This window comes from Pelophylax lessonae (assembly GCF_965119305.1).
Source record: "Pelophylax lessonae genome assembly, chromosome: 9".
NCBI lineage: Eukaryota > Metazoa > Chordata > Amphibia > Anura > Ranidae > Pelophylax > Pelophylax lessonae.
Window position 1 is genome coordinate 65448507 of NC_138776.1, and position 27728 is coordinate 65476234.

Below are 27728 nucleotides of genomic sequence, written 5' to 3' on the forward strand. Positions count from 1 at the left end.
CTTCCTCAAAAACTTCAAAACAGGGGACTTTGGTGCCACTTTTAGTGGCATGACAACATGGGGTCCACATATAGCACTGCACCTCATATTTGGCCTGCTCTTGAATGTAGCTTAAATAATGGCAAAAAAAAAAAACTTGGTGGAAATATTTAAAAATCATCGCTATAAACCCAGACTTCTACAGAACAATGACTTAAGTACGAATTTTAGTAACACATTGCAACAAGATTTCACCTTTTCTTCATTTCAGAAAAGGCAGGTGGCTCAAACTTTGCTTTATTAAATATGGCTCGATAGTTTTTTCCAGGGATTTAAGTAGCTCTTTTTCTTAAACCTCCAGAACTGCAATATCTGCATTGCTGAGGATACTCTGGGAATACGCCTGAGATGTGATTGGTGATCTTTTTTTAATCCCATTTGTTTCTCTTTTTTTCTGTAGCACAGTAGACTTTTTTTTTTCCCCCCTCTCCACAATGACCTTGCTAAGTCTCCACTTAAAATGATCTACACTTTTATGCGTCACATCCCAGATCCGCTTTGCCAAAATGACCTGTCGCAAAAATGCAAATGTCACTGTAAGTTATGCTTGCACATAAAACAGGCACTCTGCAAACATGGTTGGCCGTGTCCAGGCCCCCTAAATTCTAATTTTTAATTATTGCTTTCTCCATGAAATATCACTTGTCCAATATCATCCTTCTGCGAAAGCTTTTTATTTGTTCCTGGCAATGGGAATTTATCTTAGATATAGTTATTAGGCATCTGTAAATGAGCAGCTCAAGCATGCCATTTGAAATGTACCAAGTCTGTTCATATCTTTGCCTTCAATATTGTGTTGGCCAAGGTTTATTTTTTTATATTAGCATTAGTAGCCAATGTCATTTAGGAAAGCACAGTAATGTATAGCAGTCATTCCAATTTTAACCTTTGCAGAATAGGCAAACCATTAAAAGAGGACATCTTATGAATTACTGGACATTGTGCCCAAAAATTTACTTTTTTTTTTTAAGCTTTTTTAAAAAAGAAAAGGCTTGGTCGATATCAATCCATATATAAAAATATTATTTACAATTACTGCTCATGTCTGTTCAGTAATTTCAAAAGAATTGGACACGTACACTTGTGCATGACCCACATTAATTCAGATATCCAGTGATATATGAATTTGTTGCTCAGGGTGCTTGCTGCATGCTTATAAATTTTGAAGCCTCTGTATTCTCTCCAGCCTAACCTCAAAAAATATCATGAATATTTCAGAGGCAGGAGAGCCTTCTAACGCAGATTCCAGCCTCAGTGACGGAAAGCTGGAGAAGGGGAATCTCAGGGCGGACTGTTTGGCAAGGTGATGTGTGTGCAGATTAGACCAGCAACGCGTTTCCAGACTCTAATTAAATTGCTGGTCATGTGCTGATTGTATATATGTGAGCGTGCAACTGCTTTTACAGATGATTGTGTCCAGGACTTTCTAGCCATCAGTTGGCACCTAAACCCTTCACCTTCACATCACCCCCACCTCCCCAAAACACAGTAAATAAGTAGTAACAAAGGGTTGCCAGAATACGTCTGCAGTACTGAATTCCAAACAGATCATGCATACTGGCACTGCCAATGAGCAGTTCAGACTGTGACTTAATACAGAATAGAATATTTGCACATTGCCTTATCTGTAGAAATTTTATATTTGTATCCTATTTTCTGTCCTCGACGGATGGATAGAATAAACTGGCTCATTAAGTATTCTGCTTAAAGTGATGGCGAGAGCTACTGCGCCTATCAGGATTTACCCAACGTTAAAAGATTGCCCTTACTAGTTAATTTATATCTAAACATTTTTATCTTGCTGGTTATAGCTTGCCCAGACTTAATGTCCTTTATTGTAGTATTCTCTTTATTACCTGCAAGGTGATAGGACAGCTTGCAAGTCTATACAGGTACAGGCTCTGTGCTATCCGGGAGATCAGCTGCAATCACCTTGTCTTGTCTGTGATTTATATAGATATTTATTTGGATGCATATTTTTTTGTTTTTATTAAATCCTGTCGTCACTTGAGAAATAATTGGGGAGCTTTTTTTCTTCTAAGCTGGAGAATTTTTTTTTTTTTTTTTTAAATCAACTACTGGATGGTTTATATTTTATGATCTAATTAAGAAGGCATCGTTTACTAATGCTATCTATAAGCAATATCCACTCTGCATAACAGAAACATGTAGCCCAAGCTATATATAGCAGCCTACTGCTCTGATATTGCAACCTGTCTCAGTGCTTCTAGATGATGATGGTTTTCTGGATGAAAAATAAGCAAGACAGTTTGGAATCTAGTAATGGTACGACAATTTAGATGTAACAATCAAATACTTCCTACATCTACAGCAATAGACTGGAACAGCTAAGCGCTACTTGTTACAAAACTAAGGCTCTTAATAAAGATGTCAAGTTAATGAAAATGCAATCATATACAAGGAGACGGAAGACAGCCTGAAGACAATTAGGTCTTACCGGAGCGAGGAGTAGTTACAGGAAAAAGGGGGGAGGGGAGGGGGGCTTACCTTATGTATCCTTAAAAATAAGTAAATGACTGTGAAGTTCTCCTTTGATGCATTTCTCTAGGTTCAGTTCTGCAAGCCTACTGGATGCAAAGGATGTTCTGTGGCTCCGCATCTGCTGCAGTGCTAGCAATATCCTTGGCTTCCTGAGAGTTGGTGGCTGTTCTATTAAAGCAGTTGTCTTGGGTTATTAAAACTTGTTTGTTTTAGGATCTTCTTTTTTTTTTTTTTTTTCCTTCTTCTTCTTTTTCCTTTGCGAAAAAGGGGGGAAAAGCCTGGAGGAATGATTAGAGCATAAACACAAATGCTGCTTCCATCTCGAAGTCACCACTCAAACTGCATGAAAACCATAGAGATTGTGCTAGAGCATTTGTAAGGGAAGGAGTGCCACCTTGTGTTCTACAAAGTAAAAGTCTACTCTCATTTCCTACATTGTTACCTTTTAAAATTCATTAGGTAACTTCTTTGTGTGCAAGTGTGTGTGTTTTAATAAATATCCCATGCATCTGATGAAGTAATCGTTTAGTGGTATTTTTGGAACATGATACATAATGTACACAATTTAGATCACATATAAAGCCCAAAATTTATCATTTCAAATACAGTCGACTTTTTTTATTTTTATTTAATCGTATATTTTAATGTCCTAACTCCCTTTTTCTTACCCATGGCATGCATACCTTAGCATTAACTGTTTTTAGGAGTTTAGGGAGATAGCAAATAATTATATCTAAGAATAAACAGATTTATATTTTTACTATATATTTTTACTAATTTAAAATATAATGTATTTGGAAAAAATGTAGTTCATAGCTGTCATAAAAGTATTTGAGAGTGCCCCCCCCCCCCCCCTACCAGGCATTGATAATTCTGTCTGATAAGGTAGGGGGACATCACATATGCATATCGCATAGCATATAATCATCACTTTCAGCAGTGTTTTGAATAATATAGATACTAGTAGTTCTGTAAATGAAAGCGAATATATTATTGTATTTGTATACTACCTAATTTAAACCAGCAACTGGTCATGTAACTTAGCATGATGTTCAGACTGTAACATTTTAATCAATGCAAAATGACTGCCTAATTTCCCTCCTAAATCACAATGCACTGGTAACATTTAGCTCCCATTATATCTCAGCATTAACATTTTAAGCAACTTAAAGCAGAACTTCACTCTCTTAATCAACATTGACTACTTTCACCCTAAGTGCCGGTTCACACTTATGTGGCTGCGGCGATCGCATGTAATGTCGGAGCGCACTGCTCCTTCATTACATGCGATCGGCTGTGCGAGTTTAGCCATACACTTTGTATGGATAAATTCGCAATGCACCCGCAGCAAAGACGCACAGGACCCTTTTTTGCATCTGCATCAGGATCGGATCGCACAGCGGTTCACACTTGTGCGATCCGATCCTGTGCGAACTGCAAGATCGCACTGCGATATGCGATCAAACTGGGGGTGTCGTTAAGATTACATTGACACCCCCAGCGTATCGCATATGGCAGTGTGAACTGCCAGGGGTGCGTTTGCGATGCGGGAACAGGCTGCGAATTCGCAGCCTTCCCGCATCGCATAAGTGTGAACCGGCACTTAAACTGGTAGTATTAGTAAATAAACGGGAAAAAAATAGCCTATTTACTTTTTTTTTTTTTTTTACAATTCTTCAGTTACTTTCTGGTTTCCAGGCTTAGGTAAAGGATGTGATAAATCCTAGGAGTCTTCAGGAGGGAATGGGGGGGGGGGGGGCTTTGTCATCTAAGCACTCCCTCCAACCAGCATGCCTGAGCTAAGCGCAGGTGGATTCCAGGAAGTGAATTCTACTTGAATTCACTGCCTTTACTCAAGATTGCCCCAGCCAGAAATGCTAGGGGGGTATTTTTTAAAATGATTTCTCAGCAAAAAAAAAAAAAACACAAAACATTGAGACCTGGATTGGTGAGATTGCTTTGAAAATTAAAAATAAATAGCATTTTTGGTTTGTAGTGCTCAGGTGCAGTGTAATTACACTTTAACCACTTGCCGACCACCTACCTGTAGATATACTGCGGCAGGTTGGCTCGGCTGCACAAACCGGTGTATGGGTACAGGAGCGCTCCTGGGGGCAAGCACGCACAGCTGGACGCGTGCTGCCGCCTCCACTAGGCAGCAGGGATGCTGATCTACGTGGCCGGTGGTCACAATTGCCGCCGGGCACCCGCTGAGAGAGAACGACGGTCTACAGCAGCAGCAGACCGTTGTTCTCTCTGAAATGATCACAGAGCGCCTGTGATCCTCCTATATAGGATCACAGGTCTCTGTGTTCATTTCACAAGTGCCCCCCCCCCCCCTCCACAATTAGAAAACACTCCCCTAGGCTCACATTTAACCCTTTGATCACCCCTGGGTTAACCCCTCCCCTGCCAGTGTCATTATTACAGTAACAGTGCATATTTTTAGCACTGATTGCTGTATTAATGTCACTGGTCCCCACCCAAAAAGTGTCAAAAATGTCAGGGGTCCGATCTGTTCGCCGCGATGTCGCAGTTCCGCTAAAAATCACAGATCGCCGCCATTGCTAGTAAAAAAAAGAAATAAAAATGATCTAAATCTTTCCCCTGGTTTGTAGATGCGATGACTTTTGTGCAAACCAATCAAAATACGTTTATTGGGATTTTTTTTTTTTTTACCAAAAATATGTAGCAGAATACGAATATGGCCTAAAAGGATGAAAAAATTCGATTTTTAAATAATTTTTGGGGGGAATGTTATATAGCAGAAAGTGAAAAATATAGTTTTTTTTTTTTCAGGATTGTCGCTCTTTTTTTGCTTATAGCGCAAAAAATAAAAATCACACAGGTGATCAAATACCACCAAAAGAAATTTGTGTGCAGAAAAGGACATCAGTTTTATGTAGGTACAGCGTTGCAGAACTGCGCAATGGTCAGTTACAGTAACACAGTGCCGAATCACAAAAAACGACCTGGCTTTTAAGGGGGCAAATCCTTCTGGTCCAGAAGTGGTTAAATAAGAGCCGAATGCAATACTCCTAAATATTTCAAGTGACCAGTTGTGTTACTTGTCTTTTTGTTTTTGGATGAATCGTGTAGAAGCAAAAAAAAATTTTTTTTTTTTTTTTTGCTTGAAGCAGAAATTAAATTGTGGCTCAGATCCCATCTAAACCCCAGCTAGCCTTTGCACAGTATGTAATTTCACTGAACGTTTGCCCATCAAATGTTAAACAAATTCTTTGTTAATCGTATCCTTCTGCGTGCAGGTACAGCTGTCAGCATATCGTATTGATATTTTATGATTTACCTTTAATTTTTAACACTACTGTCTTCCTATTTCAGCATTACCCTGTGCTGGCTGGTAGATTTGTTGTGTTTTGTGTGTACGATGGAAACCACCATTGTGAGCCTGAAGAAGAATTCCACCTATCAATCCACAAGTAGCTAGTGACAGCGCTGTGACTGTCCCTCACTTTGAAGTGTTGTCACAGCCTCCCAGTGGATTGATAGGTTGCATCCTGGTAAATCTTGGTCTGGATAAATGATTACAACCAGAAACTGGGTGACAGGTTTACTTTAATAAACTGTGTTCGTTTCAGACACGGGGTTCTGCTAATTAACTGCCTCTGTTATTATTTAATTTACCCTGGCTGAACTCTTTAAAAACCTGCTGTGGTGCTGATGATGGAGGTGTCCAGAGTCAGGATGCAGAAGCTTTTTGTTGCTTAGCAACATGTAAAACAATGGAGTTCACAGTGCGTCTCCTGAATTGCTAGAGGGGGAAAAGCCAATGGATTGTGTCATGGGGATCTACCCTCTCACTTTCTTTATCTGCGGGTTTTTCATGTCACTTAAAATATTAAAAAGCATAATAGTATGGCAATCCAGCCAATGTTAAATTTTTTTTTTTTCTGTTTTATTTTTATTTATTACATTTTTTTTGTGTGGGATAGACTGTAAAAGTGAATTCTTAAGTGCACCCTGTGCAAAGGGTGTAAATGCAAATTTGCTCTTAAGCAATGATGCTATCGCCATTCTTATCCATTTGGTCTAAAAATCTAAAAGCAGCAAAACATCACCAGGATCGGTTTTAGCAAAATGTACTTCTCCGATTTATAAGATATAGGATAGTCTCTTGTCTTATGGGTATATCTTGGGCACCAAGGGATGATGTCCACACAATCCGCAGTAGATGATGCTCAGACTGTAGGGACTGCTATTATAGATTATTCTTCCTTTTATAAAGAATACATTCTAGCAGTCAGGATGAATAAGGACTACACTGAATAAAGCAATACAGGTTCAGGTATCCTTGTGGCCATAAATTACTGTTAAAGTGTATTGGAGTTAAAACAGGACTATGGCCAAAAATATATACAAATGAATAGCCCAATAAGAGATAAAAACAGATTTTGCTGCAATTTTAATCTTCAATTCAGAGATTCATCCTGTAGTTCTTGTTGCTGGATGTACTCAGTCTGATGACCAGCATTGTTCAACCCACCGTCTCTGAGTCCAGGTCATTTTGGACTGCCACATCCTGTTACTGGATAGTGAAAGTAGGAGTACACTGAGGGGCTTATCTTAGTCACTCTGCTCTCTCCTATTGGCATGCTTCTTGTCAGCACATGAGCTGATTTGCTCCTTGTGCTGCTTCATCCTCACACTCCTACCTTGCTATACAGGGACTTTAAAGTGATACTAAAGTTTTGTTGTTTTTTTTTTTTTTTTAAATTACAAACATGTTATTCTCACCTGCTCTGTGCAGATATTTTGCACAGAGCAGCCCAGATCCTCCTTGGGTCAATCACCGGTGCTCCTTGCCCCTCCCTCCTGCCGAGTGCCCCCACAGCAAGCAGCTTGCTTTGGATGCACCCACGCCGAGACACTGCTCTGTGTGTCCATTCAAACATGGAGCCTTGACCCTGCCCCCCCCCCTTTCTCTCCTCATTGGCTAACTAACTTTGACAGCACCGAGAGCCAATGGCAACCACTGTGTGTCTCTGCCAATCAGGAGGGAGAGTCCCAGACAGCTAAATCTCTCATGCAATATTGCTGGATCGAGAAGGGGCTCTGGTAAGAGAGGGGGCTAAGGGGGCTGCTGCACACAGAAGGGTTTTTATCTTAATGCATAGAATGCATTAAGATAAAAAACCTTCTTCCTTTAGAACCTCTTTGAGTGGCTGATAGAAGGTCGTATCCAGGTATTTACAGTGCTTATATTTAACAATTTATGTAATGATTACAGAGCTGTCTTGAGTTCAGCTCTAAAGCAAGGCATACCTGGCCTCTTAACCATTCCCGTAATCAGGGAAGCCTATCCTTTAGGCATTTTAGGGCTCTCATACACTTTCTGAGCTGTGCTGACCCACAAAGATCAGAATGCAAGGGCACATAGAAAACAATTATATAGGTGCCCTGCCCATACCACAATGCTGTGTTGAGGTGGGTTGCGGTGTGCTGTGAAAAATGCAGACATACATTTTTTTATTGCTGAACTCCAGGAATTCAGTTCCCTTCTTAAAAGTGAAGGCATGCTATGACTTAAGTCCAACAAGATGCAGGACACCTCCTGGACTTTGAAGGGTGTGTTCCCTACGCATCATAAGCCACTGGTATTCAAATATAACTTTTATTATTATTCTATAAAAAATTGTCTGGGCTGTATATATGTACAAAAAGGGAGGGTGAGTTTATTGGTTGGCCAAAGGTGTACTGGTGATTAGTTCACATAATAATAATTGATCAAGGCATAAGAGACAACGAATCGAAAACCTACATCCACACCCTACTACATTGGAATAGTAACCACCCAGCATCCCTTAAAAGGGGTATACCCACTGGCAAATTAATGCAAGCCAAAGAAAATTGCTCGACTGAGCATGCTTTTCAGACAGAAAGCCCCTTGTTAATGGAACGTTTTTCATGTAGGGGTTACAAAATTCATATCCTGAAAGGATATCATAAGGTAAAAGACAGTTCTAGAGAGAGTCTAGTGGTTGACAAATGGAAGAAAAGGGACACACAAGCAGGTCTTCGAATCATTGGTTCATATTCTATTTAGTCGGGCCAGATCTTCAATGTCATAAAAGGATATTGGAATATCCTACATGACAACAAAGACCTACATAGTGTCCTCCCCCCAGAATCAATTGATCGCAGATAGGAGGGGGAAAAAAAAAAAAACCTAAGAGTTATGCTAGTATATAGCCAGCTCAATAGGATTTCAGTACAACCATCCACTTCCACTTGGTTATTGCGACAACCTATGGGCTGCTTCAAATGCGGCCATTGTAAGGCAATTACATACATCCCCACGACAAAGAAATTCATAAACCCAAAGAATGGTACAATGATCCAATTGAAATCCTTTTAGTATTGCAGCTCAGAAGGAGTGATCTATGCCCCAAGTTATGTGGGCAAGACCATTCGCCAGTTTCGGTGATGGGTTTTGGTGCATATTGGGGATATAACACTAAAAAAAGATAGAACTTTGGCAAGACATATGCGACAGGTGCATAGTAAGGAACCATACCAACTGAAGTTCTGGGTCATTGAGCAATCAAAATTGTGTGCAAGACAGGGAAACCTGGATAAATATTTATTGAGAACAGAGGCAAGGTGGATTTTTTGGTTAATCTCGCGTGCACCATCAGGCTAAAATGAGAGATTCACCTATTTGCCTTTCATTAAGAAATAATTATATCTTGCAGTGTGCATTCTGAGTTCCCCCTTTAAATGGAAATTAAGACTGTAATAATGTTCTAGACAGTAAGAAATGGTTGTAGAAGACTATGTATATAAAGAATGTTTGTTTCAGAGATAAATAGGATTTTAAATCTGTCCTTATTAGGTTGTCTTTATGACATTTTCCTTATATGAATATTTAAAAAGGTCTCTTGGGGATTTAGTTGAGTTTTTGACATATCCTCAGATTGGGAGATTGTCTTCTGGCTTTTGCCCACTAGATGGTAATGTTCACCACCGCATCTGGACGTATATTTACGTCATGACGCAATCCCGCTGTAAATTTACGTCATGACGTGAAGTTGCGCAATGACGCCAATGCGGTAATTACATGGGAAAACCCTATAAATAGAGGGAAGAGGGGAGGCTGCCATTTTGACTGTAACCATGTGGGGATAGTTTGGTCCCCTACATTTTATTTTTCACTCCTTGATCCTTTATCACTCATTAAGTGAAACATGTAGAGTTATAGGTTTTTGGGAGCACTGTTCTTATTTGGCGTACAGCATGGTTTGTGGGGAAGGTTGGAAGGTAGAACTAGTGTTATCACCTAGCTGTATTATGAGGCAGGTTTGAATAGCATTTTCAGCTTTTAGGTTGAATCAGGCTAGGCAGGAGAATATTTGCTAGTCCAACTGCCAGTCAGCCACCTAGCTCTGAGAGCAGTTTATATATAGATGTTAGCGCCATTGGATAGCTTTGCTATGAGAGAAGATACTCAGGATTAATCCGGATATGAGTTAGAGAGACGGAGCCTTATAGCTTCTAATGCAATTTATCAGGTAGACTTGGTAAGCAAGAGGAGCCAGCAAAATTAGTGTTTTGTAGCTACTCAGATTCTAACAGACCATATTTTTGAGACAGGCATAATATGAGAGAGAGTTTTGAGTGTTTAATGGTTCGATTATACACGTGGGCTGATTGGGACCTTAACCCTGTAGAATTACAGATGACAGGTGAGAGTACCTGGAAGTGTCATAGGTGAAGGGGTTCTTGATTTTGTTTGGGAGTGCTTCCATAGGACACCCCTAATGTTTATTGGCCTAGTTGTTTCCTCTTGCCTCATCATTTTCTCTTATGTCTTGATCAATTATTATTGTGTGTACTAATCACCAGTACGCCGTTTGCCAACCAATCAACTCACCCTCCCTTTTTGTACATAGTTACAGTCCAGACAATGTTGTATAGAATAATATAAAAGTTATATTTTAATACCAATGGCTTTTGGTGTGTAGGAATGCACCCTTAGTTCAGTGTAGATTTAGCTTTTGCCAACTTGGTATCCTTTGCAAATTTTTAGGTATTAGTTTAGGTTTTATAGAACTCCCAGAAGACCGTTATCACCATCGTTCCCGGAGTTCAACGCTGGACCTTCTGGTCTTGGCTTCTTAAACAATGGATTCACTGCAGCTGCTATGCCCGCCTCTCCCCTCCTCCTGCCCAATTACAGAAGCCTTTGTATTATCTGAACACGTTCACAAAATACAAATGCTTCTGTTAATGGGCAGCAGAGGGGAGGAGCAGGCATAGCTGCTGTGTGTGCGTCTCTTCTTTTGTAGCTCAGGAGTGTATCCTCAGCAGGGCCTTAAACCTGTCAGATACAAATAATAGAGCTAAGCCTAGAAAGTGTCAGGCGCCTCCTTGGACTTACCTCAATGTGCCTTCACGTTTTACAAAGTAGCTGACTTCTTGGAATTCAGCTTTACTCACTGCACTGTATGTCACCACAGCGCATCACAACAAGCTGTGGTTCATAGACTTTCATTAAGCGTACATTTCTGACACTTCCAAAGTAAACACTGACTCGTGTTGTAACAACACAAAGCACCGCCCCTGCAAAACCAACACCAGCCCACACACATTTTATCATGCAGGATGGTGTGAATAAGTACTAATTGAAATCATTACTTTTTGCTTAAAAAAAACTTAAAAAAATGTGCTATGTATATACAAAATCTATTTTCATTTCATGCTGCAGCCAGCCTTCATTCTATGACTGCACTAAAAGCTCAACTTTTCGTTTTTTGCAACCATGGCAACAGTATTTTGTTTTCAGAATTTCCATTGCACTTTTCACAGGATTAAATCACTGCCTTTCCTAGAAATCTGCATAGAGATAAGATAACATTCATACTCTGCAAAAAGAGCTTCTTTGGTGTCATATATTCTAAAGGCTGGTTTACACCAAAACGAGGCGTGGGAAAGGCACATGAATGCATTGCCCATGCAAGAGTGTGCGGGTGCCAGTGAATTTGTTATTGGCATCCTAATCCCATCTCTCAAATGCAGCGCATTTGTGGGCACCAAATCGCACTTAGACTATTTGGTTTGGTGCATTCTGAGAAGTAGTGCTTGCTTACTTTTACTATGTTCTGGTGCCTCTTTCTGCCCATTCAATGGGGCTTCAAAACTGGCCCATGCAGGAAATCTATGCATCTTGGTATGACCTGAAGAGAGATCCACGCTGCCCAAGGGATTTCAAAGCAGCAACATTTCTTCCGCTTAGTAGTGAGTTTTAAAAAGTTTTGGCAGGGCTTTTATTAACCTCTGTAAAAAAAAAAAAGAACCTGTTAAGAATTTGCAGCAAATGTTGATAGAAGCTCTTGCAATGATTAACGTTTAAATGCAGGGGATTTCTAACAAAATTGGTGTTTCCCTTTAAAGTTAACAAGGAGGAGAGAAACACACCACCAAGTGTAGCATTTATGAAAACATATTTATGAAATGAAAAACCTTTCTTTCCTGCTCTCTCTATCTCTCCTCATTGCTCAATGCAAACATGATGTATAAAAAAAAAAAATACTGATCACTTACCCAGAGTAGTATAATGTTACTATGATAACATTATATTGCGGTAGTCAAAGCATGTTCAAAAAATTCATAATTTTTTTTTTTTTTTAAATAAATATTTTTATGTACTGTCATCAGTTAATATCCCTGATCACCATCACACCCATTATATGATGACACTGTACTGCACCGGTGACGGTACGTAAAAAAAACAAAAAATAAAAAAAGTTGGTTTCTTTTCCAAAAACTTACGACAAAAAATCACCACTTCACTCTTAGTTTGGGGGATATCTGTACTGTACTGACATTTTTGGGCCTCAAGAAATGAGATAGCTGTATAGTTATGATCAATGATTAACCTCCCTGGCGGTATGATTCTTTTGGATTTTAGGTGCTGAAAGCGGTACCATTATTTTGCATGTAATTCTTGTGAATGAGCAGCCCAAACCAACTGTATACATTTATATTATATATATATATATATATATATATATATATATATATATATATATATTATACATATATATGTAAATATAAATATATATGTATATATATATATATATATATATATATATATATATATATTATACATATATATGTAAATATAAATATATATGTATATATATATATATATATATATATATATATATATATATATATATATATATATATATATGTGTATATATATATATATATATATATATATATATATATATATATGTGTATGTATATATATATATATATGTGTATATATATATATATATATATATACATAAAAAGTACAGTAAAACTGCAGGAAAGGGCACTGGGGGGCAATCTAATGTGATTTTTTTTTTATTTTGAATAGTATCAGTGTGTTTGGTGTGTTTTTACATTTGAATTTGCTGCCGGTTCCGCCCCCCTGCGAACGTCACGTCGCAGGAGACGGAAGCCGGGGCACAGAGACGATCGGGAGGAAGAACCGCTGCTAGACACTGCCGGGACACATCGCTGGATCCCAGTGACAAGGTAAGTAACCCTGCTTACAGGATCCAGCGATGCTTCTGGCGGTGCCCCGAGTGTGGCTCGGGGTTACCGCTTTTGGCTCTGAAATTTAACCCCGAGCCACACTCGGGAATACCGCTAAGAAGGTTAACTCCTGCCCTGCCTGTGAACTCTTGCCTTATGAGCTGCTAGCAGTCACCCCAATGTGTTCCTACATGAATCAATCTGTTTAAAGTAGTGTATATGCAGCACCATATACACTACCTTACATAGCTGTATAGCTGCGGTGTGAGGTCATCTAAGGCACTGTGTATGTGGCTGCTGGTCGCACGAGATTTGAATTGAGAATTATTCATGATTGAGCTGCTCACTTTTCTCCCCAATGGAGAGAAAGCTATACCTGAGGACCTTCAGTGCAGGGATCACCCTGCTTTATTTGTTCTGTGGCTTTGTGCTTACTACCCCTCACCTGCTGCCCCTTAAATATTCCCCCACCAGTGATGCGATCACTTGTCATCAAGGGGCATCTTTGATATAAGTAAGCAAAGCACTGCTCCTTTATCAAGTTGGCCATCTTTCCACAGAGCAAGGTATGATCTATAATGGGAAAAAAGATTAGATGTAGAACTGTAGTACTGGGTGGTCACTAGTATCTTGTCATCTGCTTGTCCTGTTTTTTTTTTTTTTTTTCTGCACAAGCTTCCACCTTTTTTTTTTTTTTGTCTACCGAACAATTTTTTGTATTGAAAAGACCACAGGGAAACGGTTACCATTGCCTTGACATTGAATGCAGATGAAAATTCACTTGGACTAAAAAAAAAAATCAAGCACAGTTCTCCAGCATGGTGAAAAATCTTCACCGATTTTTCCCATGTTTAACACTGCCATTTTTTTGTCTTAGCTGCTGGATTGACAGGGTTTTTGTAGGTTTTCATCAAAATATCACCTACATCGCTCCCTTTAGGCCATTCAGCTACAGAAGCTTTAGTAACATCTCCAGTAGCAATTTGCTGGTTCGTGAAAGCAAGTTAATTTAAAGAACTACCATACAGTATATGAAACCAGCCACTTTCACCCTTTTGATATGACATTTTGCCTTGCCACTGCCTTATCCGATAATAACTTCTACTATCACAGTTTTCACACTTTGCTTGGCTTGAAAACCACCTCCGTGAAGATAGCTTGGTCAAATAACCGTCGTGCTTACAATTACATCTCAATAAATATCCTTGCATCCTGACAAATTGTGCCCTTTCATATGCAAATAAGATAGTCCCTTTACTACACCAACGGATTCAGACTCTCTTCTGCACTGCAATTTATATTTTAATGCAAATCTTTTTTAATCAACCCAATTTTTTTTCCCCCTTTTATCTCTTCCCGTAAAAGTACTCGAACGTAAGTGATCTTTGGATCCCAGCCAAACAGAACAATGCTGCCTTTTCTTCTTTGACTTTCCTGCAAAATAATATTTCTTTAAAAGTGCAAATTGAAACCAACGGAAGCTGATTAAATGGCTGCGACCAATAACATCCTCTTGTTAAACGAATTGCTAGCTGGGATGAGTCTTGCCAGTTATACAGTTAAGATAAAGTCGTTTCATTTTTTTTTTTGTTCTATTATAAAAAAGCATTTGTTTAAAATGTAATGTGGCGGGATATAGAAAGAAAAAATAATGTTCACATTTTTAAAGATGTTCTAGTCTTCTAGAATATATAAAATGTTGCATTGTAGTTGGAAAACATTCCTTCAAAATAGCCACGGTTTGGTTGGGTGTCTTTTTTTTTAACAAAGCTGTAAAAATGCATTTGCTGGGATGGGGATTGCCAAGAGACTTACAAGCAATGGGTTTGATTTGTTGGGTTGTAGAGGACCCCAGATCTCAGTCCTCTAGTACTTTAGGAAGCCAAATTATGTTAGGCCCCTCTTACAGCTATACATTTAGTTGCAATGTTTTACTACACAAATGATGTGTAGTATTTTATGTATTGCGTTAAAGCTGAAGTTTATTTGGCCTTATTTTTTTATGCCTTCCTTGATTACTTCTTAACCCCTTGCCAAAAGGCTAACACAATTTTTAAACAACACCTTTAATTTTTCTTTACCTTTTTTTATTTTAAAGTTTGTGATGTCATCACTGGGCCTCTATGCAGGGCTTGATGCAAGCAGTGAGCTGGCTCTTGGGTATTATCAAATTGCCTTAATGGGTGAATGTCAGTCTGGAGAAGTGAGCATTCCTAGGCAAGTTGACTGTCCTACCTTATGCCCACATGTAATGCTGAGTCTCCATTATTGAAGGAACTGAAATCCAATGAATGAAAGGTCAGGGACAATAGAGCTGGAGGAAAGGGCTAGATGCTGGCCATCTTCCAGCCGGGAAATGAGGTGGGCAGCATCAGACTTTGCTGCAGCTTCTCCTGCAAAGCAGTGAAATTGGAGTGAACAAATACAGTACAGGAGATGGGTGTGTATAGCTGTGCAAGACTATAGGTAAGGTTGGAGTTCCACTTTAAAGTGACATTGTCGCAAGGTAAGCATAGGGGGCTGCCATTGCCGGCCTAAATAAAATTGTAGTTGCCTAGCTGTATCTGAATTTTTCCCTCTAATGTAGTGCACTGCAATACACAGCATACATTGCAGGTTCATCGTCATACACTGTACTTGTACATTGGGGCACCATTCTAAATGAATGACACTGGAACACAGCACAACACTTCAACTCTGTAGTATGAAGCCACCCTCAAGGGAGGGTGGTATCAAAAAATGGAGGAGGCGCAGGGGTTGGGAAGCCTCAGTGGTCCTGTCAGATTTACTGTTTTACTGACAAAGACAGTAATAACCAGTTGAAAAGTCAGGAAAAAATTTAGAAGAAAACAAATGTAGCAACCATCTCTAAGGACTTAATAGATAGAATATTTTGTTTTGGTGTTTAGATACGCTTTAAAGGGGAATTCCTACCCAACACGAATTTTGTTTAAAAATTTCCCCTCCCCCTCCTGCAACTTATGCAGACTAACCTGTGTAAAAATAAATGTGTATACTTGCCTTTTTTCAGCCTGCTTCAGCCCAGCTATATGATTCTCTGTGGCAGTGAGCAGCTACTGCAGGGGGCAGGATTGAGCACTCGACAACGGTTGAGACATCTGGGTGCGGTGACATCACCCATAGGCTCCGATGCCCCTGTTGGCACTCCCCCATTACCACCTGGACCCGCCACAAGGCAGCCAGATCATGTCGCCGGATTGAAGCAGACTAATTTTTTTTTTCTTTTTTACACAGGTTAGTCTGCATAGGTAGCAGTAGGTGGATGGGGACATTTTTCAACTAGTTAATGTTGCGCTGGAAATCTGCTTTAAAAATCTTTCCATTTTTTTTTTTTTTTTAATGGGGTGGGGTCTACAATCTGTGCCCCCTATTTGTGCTGGTAATTGTTATCACTAGGACAGGAAGCTATGGAAAAAACAGAACTTTCCAGTTTTCACAGAAACAGGTGGTTAGAAGATATCTTACAATAGACACCTATGCCAGTTACAAATAAGGAGCATATTACCTCACTTTGGAGAAATTTTATTTTGCTTCCTGCTGTAAGTGTTAACTGCTATTTAAAATATAAAATACATTTCCTATATGTGCCCTTTAAAGCAGTAGTAAACCACACCTTTAAATAAAAACAACAAAACTTTGCAAGACAATGGCATGATGTGCTGGTATGCATCACATTGAAATACCTTAGAATGAAGCCCTCCAGCGGCTTGCTGTCACAACCCACAGGGCTTCCATTTTCACCAGGTCTTCCTTCCGGGTTCGAGTGCTCTGGCTGTCTGATTGTCCAAGCCGCAATGACATCTCACTCGCACATGCACGTTTAAGTCATGGCCGCAGCACAAAGCTCTGGAGGGAGGGCCCGGGCATGCCGACCCTTTTTGAGCAAATCTGTGAATATCTCCTAAAACAGTGCAAGTTTAGGAGATATTCACTGCACCTACAGTTAAGCCTTATTATAGGCTTACCTGTAGGTACAAGCTAAATATAAGACTTTATTTCCACTTTAAAGCGAAACTAAAGGCAGTAATACCTACCTCTGTTCCAACTGTCCAACACCCGTGAGGTCACCCACAGGCGCCAGCATCTTCTCCCTGGCATCTTCTGGGTGCCAGTCCTCTGCTGCCTTGATTGGATGCATAGGAGTGTGGTCATCCTAACCCGAAGGCAGTGTGCCAGAATGTAAACTTAACTGCTCGTGCACAGCTCAATGTACATTTTACAGGGCATCGCGAACAGACATGTAGGTGCATTTTATTGCAGAAGAGACTTTGCATGTCTACTGCAGTAAGAAGTCTGCCTGTTTGCCATTTTTTTTTCCAACTTTAGTTTCACTTTATTTAATGTTCTTGCTGCATTTTTAGCCCTGCTCACAAACCCAAGGTTAACCTGGATTAACATATCCTAACAGATGCTTCATTGAGGTACTAACATGAATAGTGGAAAAAAAAAAAAGGACAAGGTAATCACAGGAGCACATTTACTATTCTACGGACATAGGTATTAAAGAGAGAGATGAAAAAAAAAAACCTTGAAAAGGAAAATAGGAAGCAAACCTGTAGGTATTGGCCATCGTGACCAATCAGGTCTCCACTTTTATACTGTGGGAAGGTTATACAAGGAACCTTATTTCAGTAGACAAAAACTTCACTTTTGTTTCCCTATATTTTTCTTTTTCATTTTTTTTTTTTTCAATAGGTAAGACTTTATATTTACGTTTCGCTACTAACTGTATGTACTGAATTCAAGAGAAGATTGATTTATCATTTGTGGCAGACTATGGATTGTATTAGTTCACCAGCATAGACTGATAATTAAATTTCCGGCTCAGAGCATGCTAAGAAATGGTGGGATGGTTTTCTGCTTTTTATTACTGAAAATCTGTTAAAAATGACTCACGCTTGAGTAAAAACATCACCACCATTGCTACCTGTTGGCTTCTAGAAAACAGTTGCACTCTTCTCAGATGAATAGAAGTGGAAGAAACGTCTGTTCAGTGCCATGTTCCCTGCATAAACAGAGCAATCAACTACTTCTTTTTACACCACTCTCTAAAGCACAATTACCTGAAAGTGTCCATCTGGCTACAAAACATGCAATAAAGTTTTGTCACGCCATTCAGTGCTCTGTCATGATCTTTTTCTCCTAAACAGCCCTTGTACAAACAAGTTTTTTTTTTTTTTTTTTTGGGTTGCTTTACAATACTTTTTTTGTCCACCTGCTTGGTAAAGTATATCTAAACCCAAAAACAAAAATGTAATATATTGCCTGTCCTTAGCTGGCAGTAACTACATTTTTTTCTTTTTAAAGGTTAAAGGGAAGAAGGTGCTCATCCAAGGATTTATAATACATGGCCCCATCCTTCAGCCCCTCAATGCGGCAAAGTCAGCCTTTACCTTTAGCAGAGAAATGGCACCAAAGCATGTTTCCACCTCTGTGCTTGGCTGTAGGGATGGTGTTCTTAGGGTCATAGACCCTAAGGGGGTTCTCGTCGTGTTTGGAGTAAGAAAAATGCTGACTATGACCCAAAGAACACTATCCCTACAGTCAAGCACGGAGGTGGAAACATTATACTTTGGGACCGTTTCTCTGCTAAAGGTACAAACTGACTTTCCCGCATTGACAGGCTGAAGGATGGGGCCATGTATTGTAAAATCTTAGATGAGAACCTTCTTCCCTCGGCCAGAACACTGAAGATGGGTCACGGAAGGGTCTTCCAGCATAATGACCCAAAACCTACCGCCAAAGCAACAAAGGAGTGACTCAAGAAGAAGCACAATAAGGCTCCTTTCACACGGGCTCTCTGCCCGGCGGACTCTGTTTTGCTCAGCGGGGGATCGATCCGCCCATCCCCGCTGAGCAGGCAGATGACAGGTTTGTCTCCTCCCTCTGTGCTGAGACGGACCCGTTAGATCCCCGCTCTCCTCTATAGAAGATCGGATGAAAACGGACCGCCTGTCATTTTTCATCCGATCCAATCCGATTCTCCAGATTCTCTGTACTTTATATAATCAAATAACCTAATTGCTGGGGGGAGGGGGGACCTCATTTTATTTTGTTCAACCCGCTGGTTAAAAAAAAAAAATCAAAACAAAAAGAATCATGTATGCAGGGCACAAAATTTCTAGTCCTGAGCTACTAGTCAGGCCTTAAGAGTTACTCGCCACCAGTTGCCCCACCTAACCCCTACCCTACCCGGCTCTGCCCCTAAACGCGCCCTCATAAATTATTTTATAAAATGACACTGTTAAATGTTTTTGCATGAATGCAGAAGTTACACAAATAAATATTAATAACAACTTTATCAGTGCCCATCAATGTTGCTTCACCTGTGCCCATCAATGCAGCCTTGCTTGTGCCCCCGCAATGCAGCCTCGCTTGTGCCCCCTCAATGCAACCTCGCTTGTGCCCCCTCAATGCAACCTCGCTTGTGCCCCCTCAATGCAACCTCACTTGTGCCCCCTCAATGCAACCTCACTTGTGCCCCCTCAATGCAACCTCACTTGTGCCCCGTCAATGCAGTCTCGCCTGTGCCCCGTCAATGCAGTCTCGCCTGTGCCCCGTCAATGCAGTCTCGCCTGTGCCCCGTCAATGCAGTCTCGCCTGTGCCCCATTAATGCAGTCTCGCCTGTGCCCCGTCAATGCAGTCTCACTAGTGCAGGGGAAGAGAGAGGAAGAGGAAAGGCGGCCGGATAATCAGAGCGGGAATCGCTTTGCTCTAACATCTTTCATTTGAATTGCCGGGCGCTTACCTTCACACACAGTCACGCCTCCTGGCTCAGCTCCCGTGAAAGACGTTACACGTCCCGGCATTGGACCGGTGTTCTGTCTATCAAAGGAGCCGAACCAGGAGGCGGGACTGCGTGTGAAGGCGAGCGACCAGCAATTCAAATAAAAGATGTTACAGTGCAGCGATCCCCGCTCTGATTATCAGGCCGCCTTTCCTCTTCCTCTCCTCTCTCGCCCTCAATCATTTTCCACTCGCAAAATGCGAGCAGGCGAGTGGAAAATTTGAGAGCTGATGTATGGCTGGCCTAAATAAGTTTTGAATAGAGAACCCCCGATTGGATTAGAACCTCTGACTGGTTCTCACTGGTGTCTGGGGTGCCTTTAGAGAGATTTACTCTCAACTGACCTGCTGAGAACATTTTGCCGAAGTGATTGGAAATCACTCCAACAGCAACACAGGAAGTCTTAAACTGTGGGGTTATACTGCAGCCTACAGGAGAATTGGACTTTGAAAAACAAACCTCTCCTACTATCATTGTTTTGCTAGTGTCCTACGAAGATGAATGTCTTTTTCTGCACTGTTTTAAAAACTGACCAATGATTTTTCTAGCATTTTTTTCATGTTTACCTTTTTTCTTCAATTGAGTCTTCTGCAACACCGCTGGAGGCTTCCACTCTGATTTGCATCTATTCAGTGCAGTCATCCAGGCTTCTGGATTCGTTGGACTGAACAATGCGGGGCTAACCAGGAGGTGACCTTCAGACACTGGGTTCCACGTGCGGCACTTTCTAGTTCTGATTTGAATTAGCTTTGATATGCTTTTCAGGTCCTGAGATACTGGTATTCCCTTTGCACTGGCCCTGTCTCTGAAGTCTCAGTGAGTAGGCCAGACAGTCTAAGCACAGGTAACTCCGCTAAGGGCCATTGTTTCCCCGTTTCCCACACTTTCTTACCGTACAGCATTGAAGCATGTTGCCACGTGGAACTTTGATCTTCAATCCATTCCGGTTACCCTCCTCAAGGGATTTCTGTCAGCATCAGCCATCCAAGTGTCCCCTGCTACCAGCTGTCTGAGATTCCCAAGTACTGTCCTCTACTGTTACAGATTATTTCAAACTCTTGACTTTGTCAGGTGTGGCTGGGTACTCTGTTCCTCTGTCCGGAGGTTTTTGGTAAGGTCATGGAAGACAATATGACACAAATTACCCAATTGTTGGTTGACTTTGGTCACAGAGCCACAAACATGCTCTCACACCCTCTACAGCAGATTCTGTATCTGAGTTACACACGGCTTCTGAGCCATCAGCTGTAGAGACTGATTTTTGGGTCACTAATATTCTTGTTGAATAAGCCTACTTCTGAAGAATCAGTGTTTGGCTATTCATCCCAAGTTGGAGACTGTTGCGGCTCATATTAACGCTAGGCACACCATTCTGAAGCTGGAGAATCTACTTGTCACTTGCTGTTGCCATCCTGGGGTCATATAGGATCCGGAAAGGAAAACTTTAACTTTACACCACCCTTTTCTGCTGCTTCTATACAAAGATTGTAAACTCCACATTCTCTAATGGAGCCCCAGATAGCAGTAAAAACCTGAAGGGCGTTCTAGTCTTTCCCTACTCCATGCGGCACTATAAAGAAAACATTTGGCTTTCCATACACTTTAAGTAAACCTAATGCGCTTTAAGACAAGAGCAGAGCTGTATTTGTTCCTGGACCACATTAGTAGTGAAATTGTTAGAGTTCACTTCTGCCTTATATTGCTTTTAACTTCCTTTTTTTTTCGAATTTATGCCAGTGGTTGCTAACTTATAAGGGAAAGGGGGTCTCGGCTCCTTTGCAAATCAATTCTCTGAGACTGAACCAACACAAATCCAGATGTCTGCACTCCTCCGATCCTGTAAAAAAAATCTTTGTTTTATATTTGTAACCATAAAATCAGTACAATGACAGTGGGGTACAGAGAGAGACAGTTGATGCATTTTGTGCTATATTTGGCACTTATTCATAACCTGGAGGTTATGAGTATGCGCTAAATATATCACAAAATGCGTCAACTGTGTCTCTGTACCCAAAGTCATTGTACTGCTTTTATGGAAACAAATATGAAATAAAGATTTTTTTTTTTTTCCTGGATCTGAGTGCAACTGTCTTGATTTGTGTTGGTTCAGTCTGATTCAGCAGCAAGCTGTGCTGGCACCCTTTGGAAGCAGGATTGTTGAGTCCTGTGGTGTGGGCCAATTTGAAGCATCAGTTTGCTTGTCAAATCCATTCTCATACTTTTGGGTTCTGCAAAGGCCCACGCAGTAGGTTCCAGTAAGCTCAAGTAGCCTTTTGGTTGGGCACAATGACTTTATGCGATTCTTTTCGGTCTGATCACCCCTAAAGGAGCCGCACGTAGCTAGAATCCCCCACCCTGGACAGCCAGGCACACTGAATTTTCACAGGCACTCTTTAAACAGGGAACAGTCTGTGACTGTTTTTTTTTTTTTTTTTTCTTATATTGAGGGTTAATAACTTGGATAGGGATGGGAGGTTATGGGATGCCCACTTTACTTTGGCAAAACCTCAGGGACATTCTTCCCATATATAGCTCTATATACTGTACAGCTCTACTTCTTCCTCCAGCACTTGCTTGCAGAACCTAGCTGGATCACTGTGTTAAGATCTGACAGTCACTCAGATTAACCATTTTACCACCGGAGGATTTTGCTGTCTTACGTCCAGGCCACTTTTTGCGATTCCGCGCTGTGCGACTTTAACTGACAATTGCGCGGTCGTGCGACGCCGTACCCAAACGAAATTTACGTCCTTTTTTTCCCACAAACAGAGCTTTCTTTTGGTGGTATTTGATCACCTATGCGATTTTTACTTTTTGCGCTATAATCAACAAAAGAGCGTTTATTTTGAAAAAATAACAATATTTTTCACATTTTTTATATGAAATTCCCCCCAAAAAAATGTAAAAATCTAAATTTTTTTAAATTTTTGGCCAATTTGTTTTCTGCTACCTATGTTTGGTAAAAAAAATCACAATAAGCGTATTTTGATTGGTTTGCGCAAAAGTTATTGCGTTTACTAACTAAGGGAAAGATTTCTGTCATTTTTGGTGTTTTTTTTAACACGTAATGGCGGCGATCTGCGATTTTTTTTTTTTGCGGGACTGCGGCATTGCGGCGGACAGATCGGACCCTTGACTGACATTTTTGATACTTTTGGGGGTACCAGTGACATTACTGCAGTAATCAGTGCTATATATATGCACTGTTACTGTAAAAATGACATTGGCAGGGAAGGGGTTAATTTTATTGGAGAGGGAGGGGTTAATGTATGCCTGGTGCTTACTAATGTGTGGGGGGGAGGTGACTGAGTGACATAAGGACAGATTGGATGTTCAGCTATGCTGAACACTGCGATCTGTCACTCCCTGTCACTGAGGAGATCCGCCCGCTCTTTTTACACAGGCGGGCGGATCTCCAAACTAGATTCCCAGACGATCGGGGAAGAGCAGCGGCGATCGCCGCCGCTCCTCCCCTGGCCCGACTCCCACTGTGACTGAACACAGCGGGAGCGAGCCTCCGGCGGCGCGCGCGCCGCCCACAAGGGGCGGGGTCCAGTGACGGTCTACGTCGCTGGACGATAACGAGCCACATTGCTGCAGTAGCAGCAATGTGAGCAGTGGTAAAGAGGTTAAAAGCAAAGGCTCATTACAGGCAGGAACCCAAGGCCCCTTGGTTGTGTATCAGAGTTTGTGTCCAGCTTGCATAACTCCTGTGGCTCCTGATCCCAGCACCACCTCTTCATGCACTGCCAACCCACATTGCTGCAGCTGCCCTTTTTTTTAGCCCTCCAGGCTAACTTCCCCAGCACAGTCCCCTAGACTTGACACTCACCAGCCCACGTGGCTGACTCTCAGGAGTTCTCCCAGTAGTGCTGACCTGCTCCTACTGTCCTCTTTCTCTTTGTTCCTGTGCCTCCAGAAAGGGCTTCCTCTGTGTGTTTTTGGCAGGGTCTTTCCAGCACCCGTGGTCACCCCTCCCAGACTAGGGGGCACCCTCAAGGGCCACAGACAAGCCTCCTCAGCACTCCATCTCCATCTTCCGCTCGACTGGCCCTGCTGACATGACTCAAGCCTATTTTTGAGATGGCCTGCCCCCTGAAAGCCCTTCACTGGGGCTTGGCCGAGGACCTTATAAACATGCCAAGCAGCTCCTGCTAACCTCCACCCACTATGTCTAGAACATTCTCCAATTTCCCAGAAAACAGTGGGAGGCACCAATTAGGCTGCTAGGACTAGTCATCCAGCCCCTGAGTCACTGAACCCTGACCCAAATTCATAGCCCAGGCTTAGCCCTAAGTGAATACTAATTTTACCTACACTATCAACAAACCTACATACATACTAGAGGGCGCTACGCACAGGATCATAGAATCAGGAAATCTTAATCCATGAAAAGTATACAGAATTATTTAATAAAAATGTTAAAAATCTAGGTAAACTTTAAAATATTCTATATAAAATATATAAGCTCATGGAAGATATCTGTATTCTATAGTTTTAGTCCCAGCTTACAAAGTACTCTAATGCCAGGGACATGAAGCAGAATCATTGTCAGATTCCTGTGTAATACAGTCCTGGTATAATCGGGTCTGATATTTGTTCCATGTAAAGTGTGTGTGTGTGAAAGAAGACAGCAGAGCAGGGGAAAGGGCTTCTATTGAGCATTTTGCACTCTAAAATAGGTCACGCTTCTGAATCCAGCAAACAGATTTATTTGCATTAGCCAATTATGTACCATACTGTGCTTTTGCCTAAAACATATTCTCCAAATAAAACACAGTCGTTAAAAATACTGCTTCCGGCCCTGACATCTGTCTAATGTTACATCCATGTTTGTGTGTCAGTGGACGGCTTTGAATAGTCCCAGAAAACCCTCAGCTGTGAGTATGATTTCATCATTAAACTGATATAAAGCACTCTGATTTCTATGACACGGGCTGCTATCAAAATATTAATTAACTTATGAAATGACGCCTTTGTGTATCATCATTGAAGAACCACAATATCTGTAGAAGGATTGTGCTGAAAACAAAAGGGGCTCCTCATTGCCTCAGGTGTCTATTTAGGCTGGCTATACGTGATTCTTTTTGTTTTGATTTATTTTATTTTTTTTAACCAGCGGGTTGAACAAAATAAAATTAGGCTATCCCCCCCCCCCCCCCCCAATTAAGTTATTTGATCATATAAAGTATAGAGAGCCGTAGTAATATAATGAGAACATGGACCATCCACATCACTGCTGGTGATCAGATTACATGTATCTATGTTTGTGTTAAATATGTGTAAATATAAATCGTTTGTAAGAATATTGTACATATCTGTGGGGGCAACATTTTTTCAGTACGTTTACAGACTTAATGTCTGATTGAACAACACAGTGACTGTGCTTTACTGCTTCTCCATCTGTGAATGTCAGCCTGTATGTTTTTTTTACTTTTGCAGCTGCTGATGAGGAAGACATTGCAGTAAAATGCAGATGGCCACCAGGGGGAGACTTTTCAAATTTGCTTATGAAACACTTATAAATGTATAGGTAGCATGTACAAATATTAGTCTATTCCCTTTTGTATCACTTGACCCTAACTTCAAGCTTGTAAGCTCTAATGAGCAGGGCCCTCTGATTCCTCTTGTATCGAATTGTATTGTAATTATACTGTCTGCCCTCATGTTGTAAAGTGCTACTTTTGGCACTATATAAATCCTGTATAATAATAATAATATCAACATTTTAATATTGTTAGAACACAAATGTTCACATCTATTCTGAAAATACTCTGTATTTTCCCTTTAGTCTAATTTAGTCTAAACATTCTGTACAGGAATAGAACAAGTTAAACTCGGTATACTACCATCTGCCTTTACTGTAAAGGTCAGAGAATTAATACCTGTAGTCCAGGTTAAACATGAAAAAATCTTTCCAAATTTGGCCATACACTATACCGTCTGATTGTACAATTTCTGCTACCACAACTATGTAATATGAGGACAAACTTAATATATTTAAAGTGATTGTAAATTCTTGTGTTTTTTTTAAATTAAAAATAACAAACATGTTATGCTTACCTCATCTGTTGCTGTGGTTTTGCACAGAGCAGCCCGGATCCTCCTCCTCTCAGGTCCCTCTTTGGCTCTCCTGGCCCCTCCCTCCTTTTGGGTGCCCCCACAGCAAGCCACTTGCTATGTGGGGCACCTGAGCCAAGTCACAGCTCTGTGTGTCCATTCAGACACTGAGCTGTGGCCTGGCCCCCCCCCCCTTTCTGTTCTCGTTGGCTGGCTGACTTTGACAGCAATAGGAGCCAATGGCGTGGCACTGCTGTTTTAGCCAATGAAGAGGGGAATCCCGGACGGCCGAGACATTCCTGCAACATCGTTGGCGCTAGAGGGACCCCCGGTAACTATTAGGGGGGCTGCTGCACACAGAAGGCTTTTTATGTTAATGCATAGAAGGCATTAAGATAAAAAACCTTGACTTTACAATCCCTTTAATTAGTTTCAAATCAGGAAGACCGGTGTACTTGCACTATATAGTTGTTGGTAGATGTAAAGACCATTGTACAGATTGTGTAGTGTTAGTTCACCTTTAGGGAGCCTATACATTGGTCAAAACTGACACATATACCACAACCTCACCATATACTACACATTACTACACATTTGAGGTAGATGATGGAATCCTCCCCTGCTGAGCAGAGATTGCCCCGCCATCAGAATAAACTGATCGAACTGGGAAGATCCGACAGGGCAGTTGTACAGAAGTCAATCGACTTCTGTACAACCGCAGTGCCCATACATGGATTGAATATTGGCCGGTTCCTGCTCAACAGGCCAAATTTGATCCATGCATGGCCAACTTCGGAGTAGAAACCACTAGATGTTATTTATTTATTTGTATCGTTTTTCAATTGTTTCCAGAAAAGCAGCTTCTTTTCCCCTCTCTGATTTTGCTTCACTTTGTTACTGCATCCGCCCTCAACTGCGAGGCCTTGTCCAGTGTGAGAACTCTTACTGGCTGCTAAGGACAGAGGAAAGGCAGTTTGGCAGATCAGCCCGAGAAGCCTGAAAATCAGAGGAAAAGTCATCAAAATAGGATCAGAGGATGAGGAATATTCTTTGAATTTAAGTAGTAACAGATACATGTATGCCACCAAAAAGTAACTTTTCACTCATAGGAGTCATAGGAGGATGGATAGGATGTAGAAGGTAGGGGTGTAGGAAGGATAAAGAGAATGTAGAAGGTAAAGGTGTAGAAAGCATACAGTATAGGAAGGAAGGCTAAGAATTAGAAGGTAGGGGTGTAGAAAGAAAAAGATATACAAAGTAGAGTTGCCAGAATGATAGGATGTAAAAGGTAAGGGTGTTAGAATTTGCGTTTAGTATTTGTGGATGATACTAAACTAAGCATGCCAATATCTTCTATGCAGGATGTGGAAACCTTACAAGTGGATCTGAACAAAATAATGGGTTGGGCAACTACATGGCAGATGTTTAATGTTGAAAAAGGTAAACCAATGCACTTGGGCGTCAGAAATACAAAAGCAAGCTACTCACTGGGGGGGGGGGGGGGACCTCTGGGTAACTCTAGGATGGAAAAGAACCTGGGGGTACTGGTAGACAACAGGCTTGGCAGTGGCATGCAATGCCAAGCCGCTGCAAGCAAAGCCAACAGAATACTGGCATGTATAAAAAAGGGGATTCACTCCAGAAATAAAGAGATTATTCTCCCACTCTACAAGACTCTGGTCCGGCCACATCTGGAGTATGCTGTCCAGTTCTGGGCACCGGTCCTCAGGAAGGATGTGCTGGAACTGGAGAGAGTCCAGAGAAGGGCAACAA

General features: G+C 41.1%; 2 protein-coding genes across 2 annotated transcripts in view; one reads left to right on the plus strand and one right to left on the minus strand.

Annotated features, from left to right (window-relative positions):
* INSYN2A (inhibitory synaptic factor 2A) overlaps positions 1-2886 on the minus strand; it is an 82525-nt gene extending 79639 nt beyond the window's left edge. The window contains exon 1 of the mRNA XM_082266716.1: positions 2548-2886. The gene's annotated coding sequence lies outside the window, so the exon portion shown is untranslated. The remainder of the gene's footprint in view (positions 1-2547) is intronic.
* DOCK1 (dedicator of cytokinesis 1) overlaps positions 1-27728 on the plus strand; it is a 696032-nt gene that overhangs the window by 393990 nt on the left and 274314 nt on the right. The window lies entirely within an intron of this gene.